Genomic DNA, 8,449 nt, shown 5'->3' with positions numbered 1-8,449 from the left:
GGAGGGGGGCACCCCATAGACACACAAGTTGATTTCTTAGTCGTGTGCGGTGCCCCCTCCACAGTTTTCCACCTCGGTCATATTGTCGTAGTGCTTAGGCGAAGCCCTGCATCGGTAACTTCATCATCACCATCACCACGCCGTCGTGCTGATGAAACTTTCCCTTGGCCTCAGTTGGATCTAGAGTTCGAGGGACGTCACCGAGCTGAATGTGTATAGATCACGAAGGTGTTGTGCGTTCGGTACTTGATCGGTTGGATCGCGAAGACGTTCGACTACATCAACCGCGTTACTAAACGCTTCCGCTTTCGGTCTACGAGGGTACGTGGAGACACTCTCCCTGCTCGTTGCTATGCTTCTCCTAGATAGATCTTGCGTGATTGTAGGAAAATTTTGAAATACTACGTTCCCCAACACTTCCATTGTACATGCAAGGGATTTGAGTGAACAGAGAGATAGATTCAGAGATGGAACACTTAGAAACAGGGGAAGCTTAGCATGTCAAAGGGATTTACTAAAAGAATGCTTGCTAGAATTTAGGAGATTACAAGTAAGCTTATGCCGGCCAGCGGCTAGGGTTCAAGTCAAATACTCCCTCCGTTTCTAAATATTTGTCTCTCTAGAGATTTCAACAAATGACCACATACAGAGTAAAATGAGTGAATATATGTCTATATACATCCGTATGTGATAGTCCATTTGAAATCTCTAAAAAGACAAATATTTAGGAACATAGGGAGTACACGAGATAAGATAGCCAGCATCAGAACGGCCCAAGAAAGGAGACAAACAATACTACCAACCACAGGGAGACCCTCGGAGGGAGAATTGAACTGCAAAAATGTCTTATATTTTGATATGAAGGAATACCATCGGATCCAAGATAGACGGTGCTCAGTCGTCAGCCACAGCGGAGGGGTAAGTGAGCTGCAGGTGAGCAGTGAAAATGTGCAATTGTTCAGAATCTTTAGACTTTAGGAGCTCATCAAGGTTAAGTCCATGTAAAAAAAGGTTGGGTCCTGACAGGCTACCAACTCGGTCGGACGGCTTGGGCCAGAGCATGGCCGACTTTTTTTTGGAGGGAAGCTGCAAAGGTTAAGGTCGAGTCGAATTACTATTTGAAGATGGTTTCGTTGTTTCCCCGATTTTCCTTGACCAAACGCAATGTCGTGTGCAGCAGTTATACATAATGTAGTGCCTATAGATTTTCTCAGAAGTCAAACATTACAAAGTTTGACCATATTTATAGAGAAAAATAGGTACATCTATAATACCAAATGCATATCATTGGATACATCATGAGTTATATTTTCAGAATGTACATGTTTGCTATTGTAGATGTATATAGTTTTCTCTATAAACTTGATCAAAGTTGGCAAAGTTTGATTTTTAGAAAAATCTATAGGCACTACATTGTGGAATGGAGGGAGTACATAAGCCAGAGAAAACCCTGCTCCAATTGCAAGGGTTATTGAAATCCAAAAGACGAGACAGAAGATGGCGGCGAAAGCTGAGACGCACGCGCGTCCGCTCGAGATGGAGGCCATCGAGAGCTGCATTGATCCAGGATTCTGGGATGCCGTCCACTGCCTCAAGCTCGACGTCCTCGGCATTGACGACTCCCCAGTCCCCATCACTGGTGAGCACCCTTTCCATGTTGATTGTCTCAGAATTTTTCGATAGCAGAGATTTAGGGCGGATGGAGGTTATGTATTTCATGCATCGAATCGAAGGTGGTCTTAGCTGTGGGTGCTCCTGGAGTTTTTTTAGATCCGTGCTCCTCCAGTTGGTGGTGCAATGTTTCTTCTTGAAATTGGCTCTGGCCCCGCTTTTTTATAGATAAAGCATCAAACCAAGGTGCACGGTTGAACGATATATACAAGGTAATGAGGAGCCTCTCATACAAAGCAGATCCGGACATAACCGGACAACATAAACATACATGCCTATGTGGTCGAGAACTAACACAGGAAAACCTGAATACAGTGACACGATACGCCCCAGATAACTAAGATCCATGACAACGCCCCCAGGAGGGAAAACAACGCTAAGCGTCACCATTGCCGAGTCCGAGACAGACAAGGGTCTTCACCCAGTAAACTGGCATGGAGAGGAGAACCACAACGACGTGCTCAAGAGGAGAGCGGCAACCGCGTGCGTCGGCACCAAAGCGCGGAGCTTTTGCTCGACAGTTCGCCCGTGCCACAACGAGGCATCCAGGACCACCATGACAAACACAATCCTCCAGATCTGGATCTCAGCATCGCTACTGCCAACGGCAGAGAACAAGCCTGAGCCGCCCGCCGCTATACCCCTTGCTGCTCACGCAACAAAGAAGCATGGTCCCCGCCAAGAGCCAACCATGCGGACCACCACCCGAGGACGCCGCCCCCAGAATCCATCTCTCGAGACACCATCAATTGGCCACTTCACAACATATCAACCACGGTAGGAAGTGTAGAGTCATTCCATCCACTCATAGCCTGACATGAACCAACGAGTTTGGGTTAGCACCTGCACTGTAGGAAGCGCCCGCGCCTACGTCTCCAGCCAGTCCCCTTGGACTGGGGGCAACACACCGAGTGGCTGCTGACGGACTCTGTCGAGCAAGCTCCACCCTAGTTATTTGACCTTGGCCATGGCAAGCCCGCACGCCACCAGACCGTGGCCATCCGTGCAGATCCGCCCGACAACACAACAACTTCAGGGGCGCCCGACTCGGATTGACACCACAACTGCATAACATGGAAGGAGAGGACAAGCGTGATGGCAAGACCAACACGAAATGGGCTGCCCCCTACACCATTACGCTGCCGAATGGCATCCACCAAGACATATTGGATCCGCGCTACCCGTCGAAGTCTGTTGACACCAGGGCACATCCGAACGCCATCCCGAATTATGCTGCCACCCAGCCACGACAGTTGTGCCGCCCCATTGCCGTCCAGGAGGCCCCGAGTCACCCTTCCAGATCCAGGAGGCCAGACTTCACTCGGTGGTGGCAGGAGGAGGAGGGGCGTGAGAGGAGGGTTGGGGTGGGGGCGGCGTGCTAGGGTTCCCCCGGTCGCTCGCGGGTGCAGTTGGGAAAGTGCCAGGAACCAATTGCACGGTTGTCGGCTCAATGTTTCTTGAAAATAGTTTCTTATATTTTGTGTGCACTCCATAAGGTTTACTTCAAATGTTGCTTTGGATGGTACTCTTCGTGTGTAACTTGCTAGCAAATTTTGTTCCATCCCGTGCTAACATCATTTGTTTATCAAATTATTGTTTTAGCCATGATTGCTCTTTCTGCTTGTACACTTTGTTGTGAACACTCACAAGATTATTTTCTCTATGGGAAACAACTCTTGGGAATCCTGAAAAGAAGTGGAATTCTGATACGTCTCCAACGTATCTATAATTTTTGATTGCTCCATGCTATTATATTATCTATTTTGGATGTTAATGGGCTTATTTTTACACTTTTATATTATTTTTGGGACTAACCTATTAACCGGAGGCCCAGCCCAAATTGCTGTTTTTTTTGCCTATTTTAGTGTTTCTCCGAAAAGGAATATCAAATGGAGTCCAAACGGAATGAAACCTACGGGAGCGTTATTTTTGGAACAAACATGATCGAGGAGACTTGGAGTGGACGTCAAGAAACAATCGAGGAGGCCATGAGGCAGGGGGGCGCGCCCTCCACCCTCGTGGGCCCCTCGTTGCTCCACCGACCTACTTCTTCCTCCTATATATATCCATATACCTCGCAAACATTCAGGAGCACCACGAAACCATATTTCCACCGCCGCAACCTTCTGTACCCAAGAGATCCCATCTTGGGGCCTTTTCAAGAGCTCCGCCGGAGGGGGCATTGATCACGGAGGGCCTCTACATCAACTCCATGGCCTCTCCTATGATGTGTGAGTAGTTTACTTCAGACCTTTAGGTCCATAGCTAGTAGCTAGATGGCTTCTTCTCTCTCTTTGGATCTCAATACAAAGTTCTCCTCGATTCTCTTGAAGATCTATTCGATGTAATCTTCTATTGCAGTGTGTTTGTCGAGATCCGATGAATTGTGGGTTTATGACCAAGTCTATCTATGAACAATATTTGAATCTTCTCTGAATTCTTTTATGTATGATTGGTTTATCTTTGCAAGTCTCTCCGAATTATCAGTTTGGTTTGGCCTACTAGATTGATCTTTCTTGCAATGGGAGAAGTGCTTAGCTTTGGGTTCAATCTTGCGGTGCTCGATCCCAGTGAAACAAAGGGAAATGAAACATATTGTATTGTTGCCATCGAGGATAAAAAGATGGGGTTTACATCATATTGCATGAGTTTATCCCTCTACATCATGTCATCTTGCTTAAGGCGTTACTCTGTTCTTATGAACTTAATACTCTAGATGCGTGCTGGATAGCGGTCGATGTGTGGAGTAATAGTAGTAGATGCAGAATCGTTTCGGCCTACTTGTCACGCACGTGATGCCTATATACATGATCATGCCTAGATATTCTCATAATTATTCGCTTTTCTATCAATTGCTCGACAATAATTTGTTCACCCACCGTAATACTTATGCTATCTTGAGAGAAGACACTAGTGAAACCTATGGCCCCCGGGTCTATTCTCCATCATACAAGTTTCCCATATATTTTATTTGCAATATTTACTTTCAATCTATATCATAAAAATACCAAAAATATTTATCTTATCATTATCATCTTTATCAGATCTCACTCTTGCAAGTGGCCGTGAAGGGATTGACAACCCCTTGATCGCGTTGGTTGTGAGGTTCTTATTTGTTTGTGTAGGTATGAGGTGACTCGCGCGTGGTCTCCTACTGGATTGATACCTTGGTTCTCAAAAACTGAGGGAAATACTTATGCTGCTTTACTGCATCACCCTTTCCTCTTCAAGGGAAAACCAACGCAGTGCTCAAGAGGTAGCAAGAAGGATTTCTAGCGCCATTGCCGGGGAGATCTACGCCAAGTCAAGACATACCAAGTACCCATCACAAACTCTTATCCCTCGCATTACATTATTTTCCATTTGCCTCTCGTTTTCCTCTCCCCCACTTCACCCTTGCCATTTTATTATCCCTTCTTCTGTTCGTCTTTTCATTTGCTTTGATGTCTTACTTGGCTCGTTTGCTCGTTTGGTTGGAATAGTTGTTTATTTATTGCTAAACAGAGAACCTAAGATATATGGATCCTCATCCGCTTGCTAATCTTTTTAAGAGATCCAATTATGATGAACCAATTGCTAGCGAGTTTTGTGCACTAGATTATCTTTATGAAGTTTTGCTTGAAATTCGTGAATCTGAAAATTGTGATGAAGTACATTATGTAGTGATTCACGATGGATCTTTGAATAGAAAGCATGATTTGCAATGATGATAGTATAAATTCTATTAATGTCAATTGTGCTTATAATATGCAAAACCTAAGCTTGGGGATGCTAGTTTTGCTATGTCTACTACTTGTTGCAATGATCATGATTGGGGTGATTCTTCTTTTGATCTTGAAAATTTATTTAAGCTCCATGATGAATATGAGATTGTTAATAGTGTTTGCAATATTATTGAAAGTGGGTTTGGAAGAGTGTCAACTTTAGATCCCACATATTTTGAGAATGTTCAATCTTATGAATTTTTTGATAAAAGTGGGTTTGGAGAGGTCATGACTTTAGTTAATGTTAATCCCACTATTTTGGAAGAGTGTCAACTTTGCATGCATGTGGATCGTGTTGAAAATATTTCATGTGATAGCTATTTTGTTGAATTTTCTTATGATCCCACATGCAATTATTATGAGAGAGGAAAATATGGTGGTATAAATTTTCATGTTACTAAATTACCTCTCGTTATGTTGAGATTGCTATTGTTTCTTTCCGCTTCCTTGCATAAGCTAGTTTTTGCTTGCCTTGATAATTTGATTGCCTATAAGATGCCTATGCATAGGAATTATGTTAGACTTAGATGTGTTTGTCACATGTTTTATGATGCTCTCTTTGTGCTTCAATTCTTGTCTTTCATGTGAGCATCGTTGAAATCTTAGGCCTAGCTATAAGGCTTTAAAGAAAAGCGCTTGTTGGGAGACAACCCAATATTTTCCTTGCTGTTATTCAATAAATAATTTATCCAGCCTCTGTTTTGGTTGTGTTTTTGTGTTTAATTAGTGTTTGTGCCAAGTAGAACCATTGGGAAGACTTGGGGAAAGTCTTTTTGATCTTGCTGTAAAAAACAGAAACTTTAGCGCTCACGAGAATTGCTGCCATTTTTTATTGTAGAGTGCTATTTAGTTAATTCTTTTTGCATATGATTACTAGATAAATTACTCACGTCCAGAAATTTATTTTAGAATTTTTTGTATTCCATAAGTTTGCGTTAGCTACAGATTACTACAGACTGTTCTATTTTTGACAGATTCTGTTTTTCATGCGTTGTTTGCTTATTTTGATGAATCTATGACTAGTAAAAGAGTTTATAAACCATAGAGAAGTTGGAATACAGTAGGTTTAACACCAATATAAATAAAGAATGAGTTCATTACATTGACTTGAAGTGGTGTTTTGTTTTCTTTCGCTAACGGAGCTCACGAGATTTTCTTGTAAAGTTTTGTGTTGTGAAGTTTTCAAGTCTTGGGTAAAGATTCGATGATTTATGGAACAAGGAGTGGCAAGAGACTAAGATTGGGTATGCCCAAGGCACCCCAAGGTAAATACAAAGACACCAAAAAGCCTAAGCTTGGGGATGCCCCGGAAGGCATTCCCTCTTTTGTCTTTGTTCATCGGTAACTTTACTTGGAGCTATATTTTTATTCGCCACATGATATGTGTTTTGCTTGGAGCGTCTTGTATGATTTGAGTCTTTGATTTTTAGTTTACCACAATCATCCTTGCTGCACACACCTTTTGAGAGAGACACACATGAATTAGAATTTATTAGAATACTCTATGTGCTTCACTTATATATTTTGAGCTATATAGTTTTTGCTCTAGTGCTTCACTTATATCTTTTGGAGCACGGTGGTGGTTTTATTTTATAGAAATAATTGATCTCTCATGATTCACTTATACTATTTTGAGAGTCCTTTAGAATAACATGGCAATTTGCTTTTAGGCATAATAAAAACTTTCATATAAGTGCATTGAATACTAAGAGAAGTTTGATACTTGATGATTGTTTTGAGATATGGAGATGGTGATATTAGAGTCATGCTAGTTGAGTAGTTGTGAATTTGAGAAATACTTGTGTTGAAGTTTTTGATTCCCATAGCATGCACGTATGGTGAACCGTTATGTGATGAAGTCGGAGCATGATTTATTTATTGATTGCCTTCCTTATGAGTGGCGGCCGGGGACGAGTGATGGTCTTTTCCTACCAATCTATCCCCCTAGGAGCATGCGCGTAGTACTTTTTTTCCGATAACTAATTGATTTTTGCAATAAGTATGTTTGTTCTTTATGACTAATGTTGAGTCCATGGATTATACGCACCCTCACCCTTCCACCATTGCTAGCCTCTCTAGTACCGCACAACTTTTGCCGGTACCATAAACACACCATATACCTTAGTCAAAACAGCCACCATACCTACCTATTATGGCATTTCCATAGCCATTCCGAGATATATTGCCATGCAACTTTCCACCGTTCCGTTTGCTATGACACGCTTCATCATTCTCATATTGCTTTGCATGATCATGTAGTTGACATCGTATTTGTGGCAAAGCCACCGTTCATAATTTTTTCATACATGTCACTCTTGATTCATTGCATATCCCGGTACACTGCTGGAGGCATTCACATAGAGTCATATTTTGTTCTAAGTATTGAGTTGTAATTCTTGAGTTGTAAGTAAAAAAGAAGTGTGATGATCATCATTATTAGAACATTGTCCCAGTGAGGAAAGGATGATGGAGACTATGATTCCCCCACAAGTCGGGATGGGACTCCGGACGAAAAAAGGGAAAGAGGCCAAAAAAAGAAGGCCCAAATAAAAAAATGTGAGAGAAAAAGAGAGAAGGGACAATGTTACTATCCTTTTTCCACACTTGTGCTTCAAAGTAGCACCATGATCTTCATGATAGAGAGTCTCCTATGTTGTCACTTTCATAAACTAGTGGGAATTTTACATAATAGAACTTGGCTTGTATATTCCAATGATGGGCTTCCTCAAATTGCCCTAGGTCTTCGTGTGCAAGAAAGTTGGATGCACACCCACTTAGTTTCTTTTGTTGAGCTTTCATACACTTATAGCTCTAGTGCATCCGTTGCATGGCAATCCCTACTCACTCACATTGATATCTATTGATGGGCATCTCCATATCCCGTTGATGCGCCTAGTTGATGTGAGACTATCTTCTTCTTTTTTTTTTCTTGACAACCACCATTCTATTCCACCATAGTGCTATATCCATGGCTCACGCTCATATATTGCGTGAAGATTGAAAAAGTTTGAGAT

General features: G+C 42.3%; 1 pseudogene; it reads left to right on the top strand.

Annotated features, from left to right (window-relative positions):
• Nucleotides 1–1,497: 1,497 nt before the first annotated feature.
• Nucleotides 1,498–8,449, top strand: part of LOC119359523 — a 99,878-nt pseudogene continuing 92,926 nt past the window's right edge.

This window comes from Triticum dicoccoides, chromosome 2A (genome assembly GCF_002162155.2).
Source record: "Triticum dicoccoides isolate Atlit2015 ecotype Zavitan chromosome 2A, WEW_v2.0, whole genome shotgun sequence".
Lineage (NCBI taxonomy): Eukaryota > Viridiplantae > Streptophyta > Magnoliopsida > Poales > Poaceae > Triticum > Triticum dicoccoides.
Note: the sequence above shows the minus strand (reverse complement) of the source record. Positions and strands in the feature narration are given on the sequence as shown.